Here is a 25475-nt window from a genome sequence, read left to right as displayed (position 1 = left end):
CATCTCTATGTTTACAGAAAACAAAATGAAGCCTTCAAAGAAAAGAACACCTTCCTTACAGTCAAACTTGGAGGAGGTTCAGTGATGTTTTTGGGGTTGCTGTGATGCCTCTGGCACTCGGTGCCTTGAATGTGTGCATGGCATCATTAAATCAGGAGCTTACCAAGGCATTTTGGAGCGCAATGTTCAACCTCGTGTCAGAAAGCTGGGTCTCCATCAAAGGCCATGGGTCTTGCAGCAGGACAATGACCCCAAACACACTTCAAAAAGCACCCAGGAATGGTTCAAGACAAAAACGCTGGACTGTTCTGAAGTGGCCAGCAATGAGTCCAGATCTAAATTCAATTGAACACCTGTGGGGAGATCTGAAAACAGCAGTTGGGAGAAGGCACCCTTCAAATCTGGGAGAACTGGAGCAGTTTTCATAAGAAGATTGGGCCAAACTGCCAGTAGAGAGGTGTAGGAAGCTCATTCATGGCTATAGGGAGTGCTTCATTGCAGTTATTTTGTCCAAAGGCTGTGCTACCAAAGAAAATTCTGGGGTGTCAATAATTGTCAATGACATTTCTTTTTATTTTCAGATTTCAAAAGATATATTAAGTTCTGAATCAAAAACAAAGGTTCTGTAATATAAACATTGAAATAAAGAATTGTGGAGACCAAATACTTTCGTCAATTTCAACTTATTTTTCGAGAAAATTGAGAGTTATTTGAAAAAAGTGCAAGGGTGCCAATATTTTTGGCCACGACTGTATATGCAATGGCAACTTGTCAAGATTAACTGCTCATTCTTCTTCGTCCAAACTTGAGATAAAGACAATACAAGAGAGTGTACATATGCATGAGATTTTGTTTTGTAATCCTACCAAAGATGGCCGACTGACTGTTCAGCGAAATTACTAAAACCAATGGGGCTATGACATTTTACTCGTATGTCTTTTTCTTCTTGTTTTCTTTTAGCAACCAGGTGGAAGGGTTTTTTTTTCTGGATACAAGAACGAGGCTCGTGAAAGAGCTAAAACCTGTATGGCTCCTTCAAACGATCAATAGATCTCAGCTCTTGTTTAACAGCCTGCAGACACACAGCGGTTCAAAGTGAAGATTGACGAAATGCAGTTTGGATTTATGCCAGGAAGATGATGACAGACGCGCTTTTTATTGTGAGGCAGTTGCAGGAGAAGTTCATGGAGAAGAGGAAGAAGTTGTTTCTTGGGTTTGTTGATCTGGAGAAAGCATTTGATAGGGTTCCACGTGAAGTCGTGACATGGGCATTGAGGAAGTTAGGAGTGGAGGAATGGTTGATCAGAGTAGTGATGGCAATGTACAAAAGAGCGCGCACAGCTGTAAGGACGAAGCACGGGAACAGTGGTGAGTTTGAGGTGAAGGTGGGAGTGCATCAGGGGTCGGTACTAAGTCCACTACTATTTGTAGCTGTGATGGAGGTGCTGGCTCGGAATGTAAAGGAGGGTTTACCGTGGGAGTTGTTGTATGCAGATGATCTGGTGTTGATTGCAGAAAGTATGGATGGACTGAAGAAGAAGATGAACAAGTAGAAGGAATGTATGGAGACAAAAGGTCTGAAGGTGAATATCGGAAAAACGAAGGTGATGGCAAGTGGTAAAGCATGTGGTGAGGTGGAAAGAACTGGGAAGTGGCCGTGTGCTGTGTGCAGGAAGGGTGTCGGAGTGAATTCCATTGAATGTACAATGTGCGCTGAGTGGGTTTATCTAAAATATAGTGCTTTGAGAGGGTCATTAACCAGTGTGGAAGCTCCATTCAAGCGTAAGGTGTGCACAGAGGGAGCTGCAGATGGAGGAAATGTTGAGTTGGATCTTGGAGACGGCATGAAGCTGGAAGGTGTGAAAACATTTTGTTACCTAGGAGACATGCTGAATGGAGAAGGTGGATCAGACTCGGCAACGGTTGCTGGAGTGAGATGTGCATGGAAGAAGTTTCAGGAATTGAGTGGTGTGCTGACGAGGAGGGGAGTGTCGTTGAAGCTGAAGGGAAAGGTGTATGCTGCACGTGTGAGAAGTGTTATGATTTATGGGAGCGAGACATGGGTAATGAACGTAGAGCAGCAAGGAAGGCTGGAAAGGGTGGAAATGCGAATGGTTCGGTGGATGTGTGGAGTATCGTTGAGAGAGAGGAAGACAAATGATGAATTGTGAAAGATGATGGGAATAGAGCCTGTGATGGATGCTGTGAAGAGAAACAGTTTGAGATGGTTTGGTCATGTGTTGAGGAAGGATGAAAGTGACTGGTTGAGAAGAGTGATGGAAATGAATGCAGAAGGAAGTAGAGGACGGGGAAGACCGAGAAAGACTTGGCTAAAGATGGTCGAAGAAGAAATGCGGGCAAGGGGGTTAAACAAGGGGAATGAATGATCGTTGTAAGGCCATTTTTCCCCGCTAGTGCGGGGGTTAGCCTTGCGGGCCCCATGACAATCATGGTTCCCTGTTTGAGGCAATGTTTTTATGGCCGGATTCCCTTCCTGACGCCAACCCTTGGTCACGCTCTGACGATGCGCAGGGATACAGTGTGCCTATTCTGAATCGGGGTACACACCGTGATCATTCATCCCAGCAAGCTGGTACTCAATTTGCCGACCTCGGAAGGATGACAGGCTGAGTCAACCCCCCTGGCATTAATTCAGCGATCGACCGGGTTTCGAACCCAGGATCCTCGGATCCCAAGCCGGCACCCGAACTGCTAAGCCAACGCCAGGCTGGGTTAAACAAGGAGAGATGCAGAAATAGGTCAAAATGGAGAAGATTGTCATGGGGACCGCAAGGCTAACCCCCGCTCTTGCAGGGAAAATGGACTTAAAATGCCCGTTGTTGTTGTTGTAGACACACAGCACTGTATGAGATAATCATTCAACACATGTATGACAGGAGTATGGCAGGTGTAGTCACAACTCACAAGAGGTCGACCTACATTCGTGCAGAGGGTCTTAAAAAGCTTGGAGATTGCACGGCCATTTCCTTGGATTGCTGTTAGGCTTGGGTCCATGGGACAGGTTTGTTAAAGCTCATTCCTTGTTATGGTGAGTTTCCAACACGTTTTCATTTCCTCATATGAACGATTTCTCAACAATCCTATTTTCCTGAGTACTGTGCTCTGAGCAATCTATTTCATGATGTCTCCTCGTGCGATAAAACGTTTAATGAAAACCAGCAATATCGATTTGTATGTTGAGCAAGAGGAGACAAAACACACACACACCTGTCATGCTTCTGGTTCTACCATATAGATTGCTATCTCATATAGATTGCTTACAAATGAAAAAGACATGCAATCGATGTGATAATTACTCGAACAATTTCAAAATAGAAAGCATCTGTCCATGTCCGTTTTGCATTCAGACATCTTCTCAATCTTGTTCTTCCTAAGCTAAACATACCGAAAACCCGTTAAAATAGAAATACAAAATGAAAATTGATGATTTTCCTGCAGCCTTGACATTTTTATCGACAAAAAAAACAAACAATCAACTTCTAGCTTTTGATTAGTGAACCAATGCTGTGAACCAACATGCAAATTCTTTAAATTTCAGTTCAATTGGATGAAAAATGAAGATTGTATGCAACCTTGACCTTTGACCTTTTGATCTTAAAAAAAACAAAAAAACAATCGGCTTCTTTCTTTTGATCACTGAACCAATTCAGTGACCCAATATGCAAATTCTTAAAATTGCATGTCAATGGCATGAAAATTGATGCTTTTTTATGACGCTGACATTTGACCTTTTGATGAAATTATTAATTTGTCTTCTCCATATTCTCATAATAAAGCTTTCTTAAAATTTCATTTCATGGCCTGGACATGCATGCACATGCGCACGTGCACACACGCACACAAACCCATGCACACACACATTCAACTCCACCTGAAAAAGAAAAACTGGAAAAATTCTGGAAAGGATTTTTTGAAGACCGAAAAGAACATTACAAGGAAGTAGAATGGATCCTAAACTTGGAAAAGAAGAAGCAACATCTCGAGGAAATGCCCCCATTGATTAATTGATGAAGAGAAAATTAGAAAACAACTTCAAAAAATGCCAAACTTCAAAATCCCAGGTCCAGATGGAATTCCAAATTTCTGGCTAAAACAACTTGATGCTCTCCACAATCACTACGCCAGGAAATTTAACAAACTAATCCAATAGGAAAAGGCAGTGGATGAGTGGCTCATAGAAGGGAACACCTTTCTCATCCCAAAATCGGAGGAATCCCAACTTCCCCACAAATACCGCCCGATAACTTGCCGACCAACCACAAACAAATTGCTGACAGGAATCATCACATGATGTACCATCATCTGGCACAGCAAGGAGGTTTAGAGGCAGAACAAAAGGCTTGTAAGAGAGGTTGTTATGGAATATTTGACCACTTACTACTGAACAAGGCCACACTTGAAAATTGCAAAATGCGAAAAACTAAATTGTCCACCTCCTAGATAGACAAAAAGAAAGCATTCGACAATGTCCCACATTCATGGATGATAAAATGTATGCAAATATACAAAATCGATCCCCAAATAATCAAACTGATTGAGAAAGCAATGGAGATCTGGAATACCACTTTGATATTACAGCACTCAGAAGGAAATATCAAAATACCAAATGTGAAGATATGGCATGAGATCTTCCAGTGAGACAGTCTTTCCTCCCTTCTATTTTGTCTGGCTCTGGACCCACTAGGTAACCTCATCAATGAATAAGGACACGGATACACCTTAACAACCAATAGACGAACATCCAAAGAAAGGTGACACATCTACTATACATGGATGATTTAAAGCTCTTCTCACCAAATGACAAAAAATTGACAGAACAACTAAAACTAGTAAAACAGTTTTCCGAGGACATTAAAATGAAATTTGGACGAGACAAGTGCACCTCGTGTACATTTGTACAAGGTAAAACAACAAAAACAGACAACATAAAAATTGACCTTGAAACAACGAGTTGGACTGGACACGAGGCGCAGCGGACGCCATTTGAAGAGCTGAGAGGACTCAGTCGTGATAGGGTGAGCCTGAGTGAGTATATCAAGACAAGAACAAGATCTAGAAGGAGGTATGTACGGTGCGATTCATATAATATATTGTTTAGCTATCGTCGATGAGGAATTTGGGGTTCGGAATGGGTGATCGGCCTGGGTGACCTGGTCTCGACTAGATGCTAGGCCGCACCTCATTTTGTTAAATAAAGTGGTCACAAAATACTCGGATCTTAATTCTGTTTTCAGATTTTGCAGTCGCTAGACTAGCTTAACACTCAATAGAACGGGGCCCGCGAAATTTCGGGGATTTTTGGTGGAATTACCTCGGGGTAAAGTTACATAGGAAAGCCCCATGTTAAATTTTCGTTGCCGAAGGACTTTATTTTTTGCGAATTTCATCCTGACTTCGCCTCTAGGAGGATACAGGGGTATCTGTGGATAACGGGAACCTTAATTTGGCGAAATTCGGACTGATATTGACCGAGTTATTCAAAATATTAACTTATATCAAATAAATCTTTTGTGATTTTGTATTTTGCGCACCTGTATCGTTGGAGGTATTGGCTTATATAGGATTGGTTTTCTAAAGCTTATATCAGAATATTAACTTATATCAAATGGGTCTTTTGAGGTGAAAGTGTGATGACGTCACGCGGCACGAATGCGGGCCTGTGTCGTTGGAGGTACTGACTTCTATAGGGAGGCCCCATCACCCTCCCCCATCACCACCACCGATGACGTCACCACGTCACGCGGCACGAATGCGCACCTGTGTCGTTGGAAGTATTGGCTTATATAGGGTTGGTTTTCTAAGGCTGTAGGCCGCACCTCATTTTGTCGAATAAAGTGGTATGCGGGTGGTTCCGGTATTTGGGACCGCAGGGACGGAAAGTGCAGCCGGCCCGCTCTGAAGGTTCGGATCGGGACACCGGGATTCATTCCGGTCGCCCGGTCGGCCTGGAGGTGGGGGTGCGGGGCCTGTCACGGAACGTCAACACAAACGGCCTGCCGGGGCCGCCCAAAAGTCGGGCGTGAGGGGCGCGTCCACTAATGGAACGCCTCTCGCTTCCCAGATCGAGGGCCACGTGGTCAGGAGAACCTCGTCCCTTCTGGTTGCCCTGCCGTCCCGCCGTGGGCGCTGGCAGGGTGTACTTCAAAATAAGCTTGGGTGTCAAGTGTTGGGTTCCTCCTTGCCCTCGCAAGGGAGAGGCTAGGGTCAAGCTCTTCCAAATTTCCAAACACTAGGAATCGGACATCTCAAATTAATTAATTAATTTGTTAACACATCTCAGTCGCCCGCGACTTCTCTAGCGCGGGCGTCGAACCAGCTCATTCCCGGTGCGGCCGGGCCGAATATCGGCCCGGACGTGGCCGAAGCCGTTGATTCCGCCGTAGCACGCTAACGCGTAGGCTCGCGCGTCCCTGGTCCGCCGGGGCTCCGCGGGTGTCCTACCGTGCCTGGCTTGCCGGTGCCCGGGGACGGATCTCGCTGTCTAAACATGGTAGCGCTAGGCCAGTGGGACCGCCGGGACCCACGTGCACTCACATGGTGTTCTGCGCGTGGGCGGCAGTATCAGACCGGGGCGCCCAAAGGCGCCACGCACCCAAACGCTCCCCGGCTAAAGTTCATCCTGAAAGCGCCCACATTGTGCGGACAAACCAAGTCAAGGGCCACGTGGTCAGGAGAACCACACTGTGCCTATCGGCCGGCCTCAAAGACCGAAATTGTGACGGTGTCAAGGAAGCATCATGCAAATACATTGGGGTAGAAGAGGGCCACCAAATATGTCACAAACAAATGCGCAAAACAATCTATATCATTAAAACGCTTATTTCTGAAGTTTGTAATCGGAACTTCTCTCCAGCTATTGCTCCTGTCGCCCAAAGATATGTGTGATACTATGTAGTTATGACTAACCCTTCCATATAAGCATACCTACGTATGTCTCCAAAAGTCTATACGTGTGGAATAAAAGCTGAAAATCAGTTAAAAGTTTTGAATAACCCACGCCATTTTGTTTTACGCACAGTGAGACACTGCACTTAGATACCGAGGAGAAAAAGAAGACGTCCCGATGTGTGCCGGACACGCAGCGACTCGAGAGGCATGCTACGCCTTTTAATACAAATATAAATGCGATCAGAAATGTAAAGGGGATACTTACCAGTAACCACACTACAAGAGACAATACTGCAGTTGAATACAAAGCGATATTCAGGAGATCCGCCAGAATGAATGTTGGTGCCAACTGACAATTATTTTGAAAGGAAGCAGAAAGGAAGAGGAAGGGCAAGTTCGTTTGTATGAACATAAACACTATTTATGCCCGTGAGTTTCATGGGTTACTGCTAGTCACCAAATAATTCCTACGTAGAACAAAGCTGATCCTGAAAACATACCTCTCCCCAAGAAACAAAATCAAAGCTATAAACCAGCTCACAGTACCAGTGTTCCAATATAGCTGCAGAATAATAAACTGAGCCCAGAGATCAACAAGTTAGACATCAAAACAAGAAAACTCCTTACCATCCACAAAATATTTTACAAAAACCAGTGCATCCCGAGAATGTACCTGCCGAGACGAGAGGGAGGGAGCGGCCTGATGGAACTCAACCAGATGCACAGAACGATGAGTGTAGGACTAGCTGAGTATGTGAAATGCTCAGACTATTGGATGCAATTTGTAAACAAACATGAACACAACAAACCTGAAAAAGTATCCCTAACTCACTTTGAAAATAATTTCCAAAAACAGGTGGGAATAGAAGATGCCGCACAGGAAAATGAAATGGTAACAAATACAGCCCCAACAATTGCAAAAAGACTAAATTAATATATAAAAAGAAATATCTAGAAATATACACCAACAACTGGGAGAATGACAAAAGAGCAGGAAAATAGAAAAAAGAATTGGACAGAGTGTGGATAGACAAAAAAGGCTCAATGGAATGGCTAAGAAGAGGTCAGCTCAACTGGGACGGCAAACAAATCATAATAAATGCCCAAGATCAAGGACACTACACAAATTGATTCAAAAGGATTGCGGGACTGAGCCAGACGGACAAGTGTAGATTCTGCAAGACAGAAACAGAAAGTACTAGTGACCTGTTCTCGGGATGCAAAAAACTATTATCAGAACATCTTTACACACAACGGCACAACAAAGTAGGCAAAGTGATTCATTGGCAAATCTGCAAAAATTTAAACATCCCGTTACCAGAAAACTCATGGAAACACAAACCAAGGGCAATCATTGAAAATGAGAACGTCATGCTCACGTACAACCTGATGACTCCATCAAGCATGAACATAGAAAACAAAGCATTGCATCCGGACATTGTACTCAGGAACAAAAAGGAAAGGAAAAGACAGACATCCCAACTCTCATCTCCAGTCAGTCATCCCAACTCTCATCTCCAGTCAGTCATCCCAACTCTCATCTCCAGTCAGTCATCCCAACTCTCATCTCCAGTCAGTCATCCCAACTCTCATCTCCAGTCAGTCATCCCAACTCTCATCTCCAGTCAGTCATCCCAACTCTCATCTCCAGTCAGTCATCCCAACTCTCATCTCCAGTCAGTCATCCCAACTCTCCTCTCCAGTCAGTCATCCCCACTCTCATCTCCAGTCAGTCATCCCAACTCTCATCTCCAGTCAGCCATCCCAACTCTCCTCTCCAGTCAGTCATCCCAACTCTCATCTCCAGTCAGTCATCCCCACTCTCATCTCCAGTCAGTCATCCCCACTCTCATCTCCAGTCAGTCATCCCAACTCGCATCCAGTCAGTCATCCCAACTCTCATCTCCAGTCAGTCATCCTAACTCTCATCTCCAGCGGTCATCCCAACTCTCATCTCCAGTCAGTCATCCCAACTCTCATCTCCAGTCAGTCATCCCAACTCTCATCTCCAGTCAGTCATCCCAACTCTCATCTCCAGTCAGTCATCCCAACTCTCATCCCAGTTATCTCCAGTCAGCTATCCCAACTCTCATTTCCAGTCAGTCATCCCAACTCTCCTCTCCAGTCAGTTATCCCAACTCTCATCTCCAGGTGGTCATCCCACCTCTCACCTCCAGTCATCCTAACTCTCACCTCCAGTCAGTCATCCCCACTCTCATCTCTAGTCAGTCACCCCAACTCTCATCCCCAGTTATCTCCAGTCATCCAAACTCTCATCTCCAGTCACCTCATCTCCAGTCAATCATCCCAACTCTAATCCCCAGGTAGTCATCTCAACTCTCATCCCCAGGTAGTCATCCCAACTCTCATCTACAGTCATCCATCCCACTGATGATGATGATGATTGGGATCATCATCCCAACTCCCATCTCCAGTCATTCATCCCAACTCTCATCTCCAGTCATCTCATCCCAGAATTCTCATCTCCAGTCACCTCATCCTAGTTCTCTTCTCCAATCATCTCTTCTCCAACCTCTTCGCAAAGGGCAATGTGGAATCTTTAATGCCTACCAACTAATGCTGGCAGACCAGACTCCCAGTCTCCCAGTCTCAGTTTTTTGAGTCAGAAATGATGATGCAGCATCGCAATCTTTTTCAATTCAAGGGTTGGGTCACTTAGAGAGGCACGAGTATGATATTTCACTTTGTGAGGGAGTTGAACCCAAGCAAAACCCACCCCGCAGAATCCCATACATGCTACTAGACAAAGTCAAAGCTGAACTTGAAAGCATGGAAACTTTGGGAGTCATAAAACGCGTGAACGAGCCTACTGACTGGGTTAACTTGATGACCATAGTAAGCAAGCCAGATGGAAAGGTGAGAATGTGCATTGACCCACGTGCTCTCAATGCCGTGATACGAAGAAAGCATTTTCCCATGCCGACAGGACATTGTTGCCCACATGCCGGGGGCAAAGGTCTTTTCGAAATTTGATGCTACGAGTGGCTATTGGCAGCTCAAACTAACAGACGAGAGCTCGCGTTTGACCACGTTTAACACCACTTTCGGGAGGTACCGATACCTCGTTCTCCCATTCGGCATATCATCAGTGAGCGGGATTTGGAAGAGTGCCATGTCAGACGAGTTTGGAAACTTGGAAGGAGTTCAAATTGTAGTGGATGATATCCTTGTATGGGGTGAGACCATGGCCCAACCATGACCCAGGTTAAAAAGCTACTTGCACAAGTCAGGATGTTGGGACTGAAACTGAATGGGAAGAAATCGGTCATGCACACTGAGTGAAATATGTTGGGCATGTCATTTTGAGCACGGGCTTATCGCCAAGCCCTGACCCCGCCAGACCGTGCAAAATTATTGGGCATGGTCACATATTTGGGAAAGTTCATCCCAAATCGGTCCGAGGTAACAGCTCCCCTCAGACAATTGAAAGAAAAGAACATAGCTTGGCACTTTGATAATAAACACGCAAGAATGATAGACACGTTGAAGCATCTTATCACATCACCTCCAATGCAGAAACTTTAAGACGTGAACACCCCCGTCTCCCTTGCTACATACGTGTCAAATAACGGCTTTGGCGTTGTGCTCATTCAAGCCGATGGGCCGATAGCATATGCATCGTGTAGTGTGAATGCAGCTGAGCGGAATTATGCCCCAATTGAGAAAGAGTTATGCGCAATATTGTTTGCCTGTCGGAAATTCCACGACTTTGTCTTCAGGCAGACAACAACGATATACACCGATCACAAACCACTGGATGGTTTCCACAAAATCTCAAACCACAAAATCAAAATCACATGACCACAAACCACTATATTCGACAACCCCTACACAAACATAGCTGACTTCGGCGCATGCGGATGCATTTGTTATGATATAACCCAACATACAGTGGAGACCGGGCCGTGAAATGTTTGTCCCTGATGCTCTCGGCCGCATAGTCACGTAAAGCCCTGGCAGCCCCTCCGCTGAGTTTTATGACAAGTTGGAGGTCAATTCCATTCTCAATGACATGCCGGTTTCAGAACCGAGAATGAACCAGATCAGGTGGGAAAATGGAAAAGACCCAGCCCTGCAGTTGTTAAAGCAGCAGGTTCAGAGGGAGTGGCCCTGTAGCAAACACTTGTTGCTGAGGGATCTCGTGCTGTATTTCCACTACCGTGACAAGATAGTGAACATTGATGGCATACCATTCTGGGGCAACAGGATAATTGTACCATGAAGCATGCAGAGCTAAATGCTAGCTAAAATACACATGTCACATCTCGGAATGGTTAAACTTAAGTAAAGTGCGCGCACTATCTTGTTCTGGCACGGCATGAATGAGAGATAGTGTTTGGGGAGCGAGAGATAGTGTTTGGGGGGTGAGAGATAGTGTTTGGGGAGCGAGATATAGTGTTTGGGGAGCGAGAGATAGTGTTTGGGGGGCGAGATATAGTGTTTGGGGAGCGAGATATAGTGTTTGGGGAGCGAGAGATAGTGTTTGGGGAGCGAGAGATAGTGTTTGGGGAGCTAGAGATAGTGTTTGGGGAGCTAGATATCGTGTTTGTGGAGCATGATATAGTGTTTGTGGAGCGAGATATAGTGTTTGGGGAGCGAGAGATAGTGTTTGGGGAGCGAGAGATAGTGTTTGGGGAGCGAGAGATAGTGTTTGTGGAGCAAGATATAGTGTTTGTGGAGTGAGAGATAGTGTCAAATCGAGGATACAGTATCAAACTGCCCAATTTGTCAGGAAAATCGAACACAGCCAGCAGAACCTCTACGACCCAATCAGATACCCGACCGCCCCATGTCAAATCTCGCAGCTGACATTCGATGGAAACGATTTTTTGGTTGCCGTCGATTACTACTCCAAGTTCCCAGAGGTTCAACGCTTGGTTGACCTCACCACACACTCGGAAATCAATGAGCTCAAAGCCATTTTTGCACGATCGATCGATCTCGTTGCCACCGACAATGCTTGTCAATTCACGTGTGGAGACTTCCAATGCTTCACTGAGGAATGGGAGTTCGACCACCATACCTCAAGCCCACGATTTTCCCAGAGTAACCGGCAAGCTGAACGGTTTGTGCTGACAGTGAAGGCATTCATGAAAAAAAATCCACATACCCATACCGTGGGTGTAACCATTAGGGTTCAGATTATTAAAAAGAGAAAAAGACCACAGTGTGGTCACCAGCTGTGACGTGTAAAATCATGAGGATATCCGTTGCAATATGCACTACCAAATTCGACCAGTCATTAAATTATACGCATGCACGAGCGTCTTTTTGTCTTTCAGCTAAATTTATTCTGGTTTCTTCAAACAAATCGCGATTTTAGTCCGCAATGTTCTTACCTCATACCAACGCACGTCTGAGTGTATGCGCATGCGCTATTCAATAATTACACCTAATTTGTGTCAAGTTCTGTGACACGAGATTGATATGAAAACATTCATGTTGTCTTTGTTGCTAAATTTATTCTGGTTTCTTCAAACAAATCGCGGTTTTAGTCCGCGATGTTCTTACCTCATACCAACGCACGTCCGAGTGTATGCGCATGCGCCATTCAAAAAGGCACCCCAACAACAACAACAACAACACGTTCCTCTCATAGAGCTAGAGCTGCTCGTCGCAGCTAAAAAGAGGAATCATTTTGAGGAAGAGGAACACTGCGCAAATAAGACTACAGGAAACCTTGGGTCTCGTACAGAAGCCGTTTTATTTGATGGCTCCGTGAAACTACAAAATGAGAAATTAGAACGGCACTCTGTAGGGCACATACCTCTGCCAGGCTGAACAGTTTATGGTTTGTATCCACTGGTAGGCCGGATCTGGATTCAGACCTGAACCAAAATCTAATCAGCTTGTTCTTGTCAGCTAACTAACTCGTCCACCAAGTTTATTCACAACTCGTCCATAACTTTTTTTAAATATCATGTTATATATCGCTTTTCGCCCGATCTCTCAATGGTGAAGAATCACTTCTTCTTTTTTTTTCTTTTTCTTTTTTTTGTATACTGAATCGAGGCTCGTGAAAGAGCTAACATTTATTTCACAAACAAATCAACCAGACAAACAAAATATACAAAAAGAGGTAGCGGAAGACAAGATGGGGAGAGAAGGAGAAGCACACAACCACAACATTTGAGAGCAGGGAGAAGTGTGGGAGGGAGAGGGCTTGGGGGCAGGAGGCGTGGGAAGGGGGGGGGGGGGGGGAGAGGTATAAAACACAAGGGGACTGAAATTAGCGGGGGTAGAAAAGATCAAGGTTTTGGATGGGGGAGGATAAGAGATGGTGGTGAACAGCTGTTTTAAAGACCTGGAGGGTGGAGTGGGATTGAAGAGAGTGAGGGAGTTTGTTCCAGAGGCGGGAGAAAAGAGGAATGAAAGAGTGAATGTGAGCAGAGAGTCTTGATTTTGGCAGTTTTACCATAAGAGGGTTGCTGGCAGACCTTGTGCGACCTGAAGGAATATTTGGGGGAAAGAGCCCAGAGAGAGCTGGGGGGGGCAAGGCCAGAGAGGAGTCGGTAGAAGACGGAAAGACCACCAACCTGCCTGCGGTGAGTGAGTGAAAGGCCCTTGGAGTTAGCTTCATCGCGGGAGATTCCAATGATTCTGAACACTTTGGTTTCAACAGCTTGAAGACGAGCTAGGTGTGAGGCAGGAGCACCAGACCAGAGGGGAGAGCAGTATTCCATAGAGCTGCGGATGAAAGCCTTGTATGTGGTGAGGAGCTCAGGTGTGCCAAGGAAGGACTTCGCACGACGGAGGATGCCCAGTCGGCGACTGACTTTGGAGGCCAGATTTGAAATGTGGTTTTCCCAGGAAAGATCATGGCAAATAGTGAGACCCAAAAGCTTGAGTGACAGAACTTCCTGGAGAGGATTATTCAGAAAGTGGATGGGAGGGTTTTCCAGTCGGTCTTTTCGGAGAGACATCGTAAGAGTGTGAGATTTGTCAGGATTGAAAGACATGTTCCATTTGTTTGCCCAGTCTGTGATTTTGTCCAGGTCTGCAGAGAGTGAGGAGGCTGCAGACTGCCGATCTGAGGGATGAGGAATGGAGCGACAGAGAGTAGAGTCGTCAGCAAAGAGATAGAGAGGATTTTCAAGAGAGTCAGAGAGATCATTGATACAACAACAACACAACATGCATTTTAAGGCCATGTTCCCTGCTAGAGCGGGGGTTAGCCTTGCGGTCCCCATGACAATCTTCTCCATTTTGCCCTATTTTCTGCATCTCTCCTTGTTAACCCCCTTGCCCGCATTTCTTCTTCCACCATCTTTAGCCAAGTCTTTCTCGGTCTTCCCCGTCCTCTACTTCCTTCTACATTAACTTCCATCACTCTTCTCAACCAGTCACTTTCATCCTTCCTCAATACATGACCAAACCATCTCAACCTGTTCCTCTTCACAGCATCAATCACAGGCAATATTCCCATCATCTTTCGCAATTCATCATTTGTCTTCCTCTCTCTCAACGATACTCCGCACATCCATCGAACCATTCGCATTTCCACCCTTTCCAGCCTTCGTTGCTGCTCTACGTTCATTACCCATGTCTCGCTCCCATAAATCATAACACTTCTCACACATGCAGCATACACCTTTCCCTTCAGCTTCAGCGACACTCTCCTCCTCATCAGCACGCCACTCAGTTCCCGAAACTTCTTCCATGCACATCTCACTCGAGCAGCCGTTGCCGAGTCTGATCCACCTTCTCCATTCAGCATGTCTCCGAGGTAGCAAAATGTTTTCACACCTTCCAGCTTCACGCCGTCTCCAAGATCCAACTCAACATTTCCTCCATCTGCAGCTCCCTCTGTGCACACCTTACATTTGAATGTAGCTGCCACACTGGTTAATGACCCTCTCAGACCACTACATTTTTGATGAACCCACTCAGCACACATTGTACATTGAATGGAGTTCACTCCGACACCCTTCCTGCACACAGCACACGGCCTCTTCCCAGTTCTTTCCACGTCACCACATGCTTTACCACTTGACATCAACTTTGTCTTTCCGATATTCACCTTCAGACCTTTTGTCTCCATACATTCCTTCCACTTGTTCATCTTTTCCTTCAGTCCATCCATACTTTCCGCAATCAACACCAGATCATCTGCATACAACAACTCCCACGGTAAACCCTCCTTTACGGTCTGAGCCAGCACCTCCATCACAGCTACAAATAGTAGTGGACTTAGTACCGACCCCTGATGCACTCCCACCTTCACCTCAAACTCACCACTGTTCCCGTCCTTCGTCCTTACAGCTGTGCGTGCTCTTTTGTACATTGCCATCACTACTCTGATCAACCATTCCTCCACTCCTAACTTCCTCAATGCCCATGTCAATACTTTGCGTGGAACCCTATCGAATGCTTTCTCCAGATCAACAAACCCAAAAAACAACTTCTTCCTCTTATCCATGTACTTCTCCTGCAACTGCCTCACAATGAAAAGCGCATCTGTCGTTCCTCTTCCTGGCATAAATCCAAACTGCATTTCGTCGATCTTCACTTTCTTCCTTATCCTCCTCTCCAACACCCTTTCCAATACCTTCATTCCATGCTCCAATAACTTTATCGCTCGGTACGAGCCACACTCCAGAGGGTCACCTTTCCCCTTGTATCGAGGGACGAGGGTACTCAGTTCCCAATCCACTGGAATGTGGCCTTCTTTCACCACCAGATTACAGATCTCTGTCATTCTCTTCACACCCCAACTTCCTGCTGCCTTCAACATATCTCCCACAACTCCCGTCGGCCCTCCCACTTTTCCACTCTTCATTGCTTTTATCGCTTCCTCAACTTCCTTCTCAGTTATCTTCTCTGCCGGTCCTAAAACTGGGTTACTCTCTATGTTGCCATCCCATTCATTCTCTGTATTGAACAGCATTTCCATATATCTTTTCCATCTTCCTTTAATTCCATCTGGGTCGACAACGATTTCTCCCACTTCATCCTTCAAGCAACTCACCCCCATCACATCACACCTCTCTTTCGCTATATGCTTTGCAATCCTGAATACTGCTTTCTGACCCTCTTCCGAATCCAAGCGTTCTCCGAACATTTTCCTACATGCCTCCTGCGCCTTTGCTACCTCTTTCTTTGCAGCCTTCCTGGCTGCCTTATAACTTTCATGCTCTGCTGTTTCTGCTCCCATACCCTTCGCCTTCTGCCACTCTTTGAACTTCTTCCTCTTCTCGTCAATCCTCTTTCCAACCTCAACATCCCACCACCATGTTTCCGAGTGCCTCGGTGGTCCTTTTGTCCATCCACATACCTCACCAACGGCTCCCAACAGACTAGCTTTCATTGACATCCAACCACTTTCAAGCTCAACCACATCATCCTCTACCCTACTCAGCCTCTCTTTTAATGCCTCCCTTACTGTCACCTCTTTCAACCTCCACACCTTCATTCTCGGTTGGTACTTCACCCGCCGAGCTCTCCTCGCACATTTCACCCTTATGTCGCAGACAACCAAGTGGTGCTGTGAAACAGCCTCCTCCCCCGGGGTCACCTTTGTGTCCCGGAGGTGCCCCCTATCTCGCCGACGCACCATCAGGTAGTCAACGGTTGTCGTCGACTCACCTGATGTGTATGTAACAAGCTTATTGTCCTCTTTCTGGAACTGAGTATTACAAATCAACAAATCAGCTCCATCAGCAAACTCCAAAATCCATTCACCTTCTCCATTTCTCACACCATATCCGTAACCCCCATGAACTCCCTCAAAACCATCCATACTCCTTCCCACATGTCCATTCAGGTCTCCTCCCACCACAACAACTTCCTCATCTTTCACGTTTTCCATCAGCTTCTCTATCGCACACCAGAACTTGTCCTTCTCTTCATCGCTTCGACCAACCTGCGGAGCATATCCCGAGATGACGTTCACCAAGAGCTTTCCAATCATCATTTTCACCATCATCAACCTATCACTCACTCTAGTCACACTCACCATACTGTCTACAAACTCCTCAGAAAACAGGACACCAACACCATTCACGCCCTCCAGGCACCCTTGCCACACAAACTTGTATTTCTGTCCCTGCCTACCCTTCACCATTCTCACACCACTTCCCTTCCATCTCGTCTCTTGCACACAACATATGTCCACTCTTCTTCTGACCAATACTTCCACCACTTCTCCTGATCTCCCTGTCATTGTCCCCACATTCCATGTCCCAAACCTCAGAAATCGATCTCCACTTCGAGCTGCACCCTGCCCATATGTACTTGTGATTGTCATGGTTCTCTTTTTGAGGCAATGTTTTTATGGCCGGATGCCCTTCCTGACGCCAACCCTCTTAGTCGTCTCTTACGACACGCAGGGATACGGTGTACCTATTCTGACCAGGGTACACACTGGGAAACGTTTAAAACATGTAAATTCTGGGGGGGGGGGGAGGGGGGCGTCAGCATCACGGCTGCGGTTTAAACATATTCCAACAATATCCAAACAGAACGATGAAAAAACAATCCGGGAAAAGTCTCCAAGCGAGAACGTGGATTTGAGAAAGAAGGAGCAGAGGCGGAAGAAAACGAGGTACAGGGGGCGGGGCACAAGCCGAGACGAGGAGGAGAGCGAACAAGCACGTGTCCGGGAGGAGAGAAAGAATCAATATAGAATTCTTTGTCTCAGGAGGTGAGGTGAGGGGGAGAAAACAAAATAAAAGAAACAAGCAATACAGCGAAGGAAATAACCCAAACCGACAAAACACCGACGGGGGGAGGGAAGCCCCAAGTCATCAGGCCGCGCGCGAGGTACGACTCAGAAAACGATATTAACTACACACAAGTTTGCACGAACCACAAACCAACACCAACTAGAAACACACAATAACACGTACACAGCAAAATAACCAGTGGAAATTTGACAAAGAGAGAGATCATTGATGAAGACCAGAAAAAGCACAGGGCCCAGAACACTACCTTGGGGAACTCCAGCCTGAACAGGAAGAGGAGATGAGAGAAACCCATTCAGGGCCACACGTTGACTACGACCAGAGAGGAAGTCCGCCAGTCATGCGTGGAGATTTCCATGGATACCAAAGGAGGAGAGTTTGGTGAGCAGAGCGGGGTGCCAGACCGTATCGAAGGCACGTGAAATGTCAAGGGAGACAGCTCTAATTTCCTGTTTGGCGTTGAGGACCTCCATCCATTGTTGAGAAAGCAGAAGCAGCATGTCCAGAGTAGAGTGACCAGGTCTGAAACCAAATTGATGATCAGAGATCAAGCCATTGGAGAAGAGGAAAGATTTCATATCTGAAGCAATGATGGATTCCATGACTTTGCTGATAATTGGGAGAAGGCTGATTGGTCTGTAGTTGCTAGGATCTGTTTTTGCACCTTTTTTGTGCAAAGCGGTGATGTTGTCTGATTTCCAAGCAGATGGCAGATGACCTTGAGCAAAAGAGAGGGTGAAGAGAACAGATAGAGGGAGTGAAAGAGCGGAAGAACATGATTTTAGGACCCGTGGGCTGATGCCGTCAGGACCAGTTGCAGAATCAGAGTCGAGGGTTGACAGAATCTTTTCCACCTTGTCAGGAGGAAAGGACACAGAGTCCAGGAGCAGCTGGGTCCGACTGGGTACGGTGGGTACAGAGAGGGATGGGTTTGGGACACAAGATTTAGAGGCAAACACAGAGTTGAGGCATTCAGCTTTTTCACATGCGGAGTCAGCCGTTAAGCCGTTTGAGGTGAGGGAGGGGATGGAGGGGGAACAAACACCAGAAACAGATTTGACCAGATGCCACCAGGATTTGGAAGAGGGAGACAGATAAGAGAGTTCGGTCTTGAGAACGGTGAGATATTGTTTCCTGGCTCTTCTGAGGGTGGACACACACTTGTTTCGGGCTTTGTGAAAGGAAATGAGATTTCCTTCCGTTGGATTTGCTTTCCAGGAGATGAAAGCAAGTTGTTTCAGGGCAACAGCCTCACCACAAGATTCCGTGTACCATGGACGGGAGGAAGGGTATGACAACTGAAGACGAGATGGGATAAATCTGTGCATGAGAGAGAGCAATTTACTTTGAAAGAATTCCCAGGATGAGTTGATGTCAGAGGCGGTTGAGATGGGAGACCAGTCCAGATGATTGATGGCTGCTTGAAGACCGTGCCAGTTGGCCTGAGTGAAATGCCAGACTCGTCGACGCTGAGGAGGCTCTCTGAGAATGGTCAGAGAGATGTCCACTTTTACGAGCACATGATCAGATGAGCCGATTGGAGCAGAAGAAGAGCAGCAGACATTTTCAGGGAAGTTAGTCATAACCAAATCCAGAAGAGAAGATGCTCCGTTGACTGAGATCCGGGTCGGGAAATTGACAGATTGTGTCAGTCCCAGTGAGTCACAGAAGTCCTTTGCTGAAGAGCCATGGCTGGTGATAGAGGTACCCACACCCAGCCAACTGGCATGGTGACAATTGAAATCACCACATATGAGGAAGAGAGAGAGTTGGGATGGGTAGATAGAAGTTGGTTCATATTATCAGAAATTAAATAATTTCTTAAAAATTAAATAATTCTCGTATCCGAATCCATATTCAGATCTTCACCAAAATCGAATCGATTAATTCCTTGTCACACACCCAACCTGTCCACCACGTTTCGCCCAAATCCGTCCACAACTTTTTGAGATATCCTGCTATGTATAGTTTTAGCTTTATCTCCCAATGGTGAAGAATCACTTAAAACATGAAATAATTCTCATATCCGAATCCATATTCAGATCTTCACCAAAATAGAATGTATTTGTCCTTGTCAGACACCCAACCTGTCCACCAAGTTTCGTCCGAATCCGTCCACAACTTTTTGAGATATTTTGTTCACAAACAGACAAACAGGGATGAAAACATAACCTGGTTTCACGGTTTTTCGAAGCTGTTCCACGATCTTCACGCACGCTCGAAGTGAGGTAATTGTTCACAATTGTATTTTTGACGAAACTGTATTTATCTTACGTGTGTGTACCTATAGTGTGTCCCTCGGAGGATTCTCGGTGTTAATCTTTCATACCTGTATAAAATAGTCGAGTATTTTGTGCTGCACGGCCTAGTTGTTGAAGCTTCCGACCTTGAGGCTTGGCTCTCTCCGGGCATCCAAAGTGAAGTTATTTTTCCATTCGTGTGTTTGTCAAATTTCAACTCGTTATTTTATCGTCGATGCGTTATTGTTTGTTTATAGTTAGTTTTGGTTTGAATTTCCTGTAACTCGTAATTAATTCATCGTGTTCTGTTTGCTCTGCGTGTGTGGCCTTGTACCCTCGTCGGTGTTTGTTAACTTAAGTTCCCTACTTCGTGTTTTGCTTGGTTCTCAGATTTTTCCCTTCTACCCCAAACATAATACTCTTTGTCTAACGTTTTAAATCCCCCCCCCCCCCCAAAAAAAACCAAAAACATTTATTTTCCTTTCTCCACGTGTGCTTTTGTCTCATCGTGTACTTCTGCCCACGTGTGCTGTTCGCCCCACCCCCATTATCTCCTTGCCATCCACCTTTTGCCCTGTTCACGTGACTCGTGGTTGTCCCTCTCGGCCCTCTCCCCGTTGGTATTTTGTGAATATAAGATTGTTCACAGTTCTGTTTAAATATTATTTTAAAATGTTTAAACTTTCCCCTGCAGTGTTTTATTCAGTGGTATATTACAACATGCTGTTTTCTTCCAATTTAAAAGGCTTTTTTCAATTTCCTCTCCAACTCAGACCAATCAGCCTGCTCCCAATTATCAGCAAAGTCATGGAATCCATCATTGCTTCGGATATCAAATCCTTCCTCTTCTCCAACGGCTTGATCTCCGATCATCAATTTGGATTCAGACCAGGTCATTCTACCCTGGACATGCTGCTTCTGCTTTCTCAACATTGGAAGGCGGTCCTCAATGCCAAACAGGAAATCAGAGCTGTTTCCCTTGACATATCACGTGCCTTCGATACGGTCTGGCACCCAGCTCTGCTCACCAAACTCTCCTCCTATGGTATCCATGGAAATCTCCACACATGGCTTGCGGATTTCCTCTCTGGTCGTCGTCAAATTGTGGCCCTCAATGGATTTCTCTCATCTCCCCTTCCTGTTCAGGCTGGAGTTCCCCAAGGCAGTGTTCTGGGCCCTGTGCTTTTTCTGGTCTTTATCAATGATCTCTCCGACTCTGGAAAATCCTCTCTATCTCTTTGCTGATGACCCCACTCTCTGCCGCTCCATTCCTCTTCCCTCAGATCGGCAGTCTGCAGCCTCCTCACTCTCTGAAGACCTGGACAAAATCACAGACTGCTCAAACAAGTGGAACATGTCTTTCAATCCTGACAAATCTCACACTCTTACTATGTCGCTCCGAAAAGACCTACTTGACAACCCTCCCATCTACTTTCTCAACAATCCTCTCCAATAAGTTCTGTTGCTCAAGCTTTTGGGTCTTACGATATGCCATGATCTTTCTTGGGAAAACCACATTTCCAAGCTGGCCTCCAAAGCCAGTCGCCGACTGGGCATCCTCCGTCGTGCGAAGTCCTTCCTCGGCACACCTGAACTCCTCACCACATAAAAGGCTTTCATCCGCAGCTCAATGGAATACTGTTCTCCCCTATGGGCCGGTGCTGCTGCCTCACACCGAGCTCGCCTTCACGCTGTTGAAACCAAAGCTTTCAGAATCATTGGAATCTCCCGCAATGAAGCTAACTCCGAGGGCCTTTCACTCACTCACTCACCGCAGGCAGGTTGGTGGTCTTTCTGTCTTCTACCGACTCCTCTCCGGCCTTGCTCCCCCAGCTCTCTCTGTGCTCTGTCCCCCTAATATTGCTACAGGTCGCACAAGATCTGCCAGCAACCCTCTTATGTTTAAACTGCCAAAATCTAGGCTCGCTGCTCACCTTCACTCTTTCATTCCCCTCTTCTCCAGCCTATGGAACAAACTCCCCCACTCCCTTCAATCCCACTCCTCCCTCCAGGTCTTTAAAACAGCTGTTCATCACCATCTCTTATCTTCCCCCATCCAAAACCTTGATCTTTTCTACCCCCGCTAATTCACCCCAGATCCACTTTGTTTGAAATTCCAACTTCTTTCCTGGAGTCCTGGCAGTGTCCATATGTTTTATACCTCTCCCACCCCCCCCCCCCCTTCCCATGCCTCCCCCCCCCCCCAAAACCCGCTCCCTTCCACAGATCTCTCGATGTCCCTGCTCTCAAATGTTGTGTTTGTGTCCTTCCCCCTCTCTCCCCATCTTGTGTACCGCTCCCCGTGTTATATGTTGTATGTGTCGGTTTGTCTTTCTGTGTGATTAATGTTAGCTCTTTCACGAGCCTCGATCTTGTATACAAAAAAAAATTTTTTTTTTTTTAAACAAAAAAAAAAACGTACATCCAACTTCGGTGGCGGAGGTAATAACCAGAAAATTACTAACAAATCTCCACAATCGCAGTTCACACATTCGGCTTAAATACAAGCAATCATACAACAGTTTGTCGTTCTTCATGAGAAAACAGCAATGACGAAATACAATCCGTTAGCAAAGCATTTACCTCACAAAGCGGCAAATGCATATCAAATCCATTTCTTACAGCTTAAGCAGAAAATGTATTATATATATCAAAGAAACAAATTAAATTACATACCAACTTTGGATCCTCAGTTAATCTTTTCCAGAGTTCATTGTTTAACCTCCACCCCGTTTCATGTGTTCGGTTCGGTTTGCGCGCGCTCCAACTCGCCACAACATGAAATCTCCTCAATACTTTTTTTTTTTTTTTTTTTTTTTTTTCTATACTGAATCGAGGCTCGTGAAAGAGCTGACAACCGCGAGGGAAAGACAAAGACAGTACATGGGGACCGCGAGGGAAAGACAGTACATGGGGACCGCGAGGGAAAGACAAAAACAGCACATGGGGACCGCGAGGGAAAGACAAAAACAGCACATAGGGACCGCGAGGGAAAGACAGTACATGGGGACCGCGAGGGAAAGACAAAGACAGTACATGGGGACCGCGAGGGAAAGACAGTACATGGGGACCGCGAGGGAAAGACAAAGACAGTACATGGGGACCGCGAGGGAAAGACAAAGACAGTACATGGGGACCGCGAGGGAAAGACAGTACATGGGGACCGCGAGGGAAAGACAAAGACAGCACATAGGGACCGCGAGGGAAAGACAAAGACAGTACATGGGGACCGCGAGGGAAAGACAGTACATGGGGACCGCGAGGGAAAGACAGTACATGGGGACCGCGAGGGAAAGACAGTACATGGGGACCGCGAGGGAAAGACAAAAACAGCACATGGGGACCGCGAGGGAAAGACAAAGACCAAGCACATACTCCTTGCTAGCACATACTCCTTGCTAATTAAAAGATAAAAGATATAACTAACTATGAAGCCTAATGGTGTTCCAAAACCGAGATACAAATTGCTGTTACAAAAAGCATGATGTGAACCACCGATGACAGCACTATTCATAAAGCCGCTACACCGCCACAACCACCATCGCGGGAAACACCCCCAGAAATCAGATCGCCGCGAGGCACGAACGAATGTGGTCGACAGCCATTACAGTTGGCTGTTAGAATACCGCAACACTTCCTGGATGCGACAGACGGGTATGCCCCCAAAAAGATTTTTAAATGGCCGTCTGTTAAAAAGCAAACTTCCCACATCGGTCAAACTGCTCAAACCTGCATGTTGTCCCACCCATGCGAGATCGTCTGATAGGCCTCCTAGTGATAGCCAGGCACCAAAATCAAAAGGCAGACTACGACGAAAAAATCATAATCAGCTCGCCGCACTTCAGACAGGTCAGGCAGTTCGATATCGAGCAACAGATGATCAATGGGTTCCAGGACAGGTCATTCACGAGCACACCACGCCGCGAAACGACATCGTTCAGACCCCATCTGGCAAATAATTCCGGTGCAATCGTAAGTATCTGATTTAAGCCAGCAGCACAGACAATAAAGGGAACATGCCGATCCCAACCCGAAGGCCGAAACCCACATACTCCTTGTTCCCAATCTGACCCCTACCTGAAAGCACACACTCCTTGTTCCCAATCTGACCTCTACCCGAAAGCACACACTCCTTGTTCCCAATCTGACACCTACCTGAAAGCACATACTCCTTGTCCCCAATCTGACCCTTACCTGAAAGCACACACTCCTTGTTCCCAAACAGACCCCTACCTGAAAGCACACACTCCTTGTTCCCAATCTGACACCTACCTGAAAGCACATACTCCTTGTTCCCAATCTGACCTCTACCCGAAAGCACACACTCCTTGTTCCCAATCTGACACCTACCTGAAAGCACATACTCCTTGTCCCCAATCTGTCCCCTACCCGAAAGCACACACTCCTTGTTCCCAATCTGACACCTACCTGAAAGCACATACTCCTTGTCCCCAATCTGACCCTTACCTGAAAGCACACACTCCTTGTTCCCAAACAGACCCCTACCTGAAAGCACATACTCCTTGTTCCCAATCAGACCCTACCTGAAAGCACACAGTCCTTGTTCCCAATCAGACCCCTACCTGAAAGCACACACTCCTTGTTCCCAATCAGACCCCTACCTGAAAGCACACACTCCTTGTTCCCAATCAATCCCCTACCTGAAAGCACACAGTCCTTGTCCCAAATCTGACCCCTACCTGAAAGCACATACTCCTTGTTCCCAATCAGACCCTACCTGAAAGCACACACTCCTTGTCCCCAATCTGTCCCCCTACCTGAAAGCCCACACTCCTTGCCCCAATCTGTCCCCTACCTGAAAGCACACACTCCTTGTTCCCAATCTGACCCCTACCTGAAAGCACACACTCCTTGTCCCCAATCTGTCCCCTACCTGAAAGCATACACTCCTTGTTCCCAATCTGACCTCAAATAAAATCCTCAATTTTCATCCGTTTGACTTGGAATTTGAATGGGATTTTCATATCAGCTAACTGAATTCAACCACCACCTATTTTTGAGGTCAACATAGGCCAAAGGTCCACCACTTTTCTCAAATTTCTAAAATCCGCAATTTTCATCTGATGGACTGAAATTTGAACATAATTTTCATATCAACGAACTGAATTCATCCACAAACTATTTTTGAGGTCATCATAGGCCAAAAGATAAACATGGCCAAAGGTCAACAAACGTTTCAAATTTCGAAAATCCTCAAATTTCATCTGATTGACTTGAAATTTCAATAGGATTTTCACATCAGGTCACTGAATTCAACCACCAATTTTTTTTGAAGTCAAAAGGATTCTCTATTGAATGCCATTCTACTTTGTTGTCTTTGGCCAAGTGTCGCTCTATGAGTGATTTTTCATTTGTTTGTTTGTCTGTCTGTCTGTGAATCGGACATCTCAAAAAGTTATGGATTAATTCTAATCAAAATTTGTAGACAGGTTTTGTGATAAGGAAGAATTGATTCAATGTTGGTGAATATCCGAATCTTGATCCAGATACTATAATTAATTTTTTAAGCAATTCTTCACTATTGAGAGATAGGGCCAAAAACGATATATAGCACGATATCTCAAAATGTAGTTGAAGAATTAGGATGAAACTAGGTGGATGA

This window comes from Myxine glutinosa, chromosome 3 (assembly GCF_964187855.1).
Source record: "Myxine glutinosa chromosome 3, kmMyxGlut1.1, whole genome shotgun sequence".
NCBI classification, from domain to species: Eukaryota; Metazoa; Chordata; class Myxini; order Myxiniformes; family Myxinidae; genus Myxine; species Myxine glutinosa.
The sequence above is the reverse complement of the archived record's forward strand: the minus strand, read 5'-3'. Positions refer to the sequence as shown.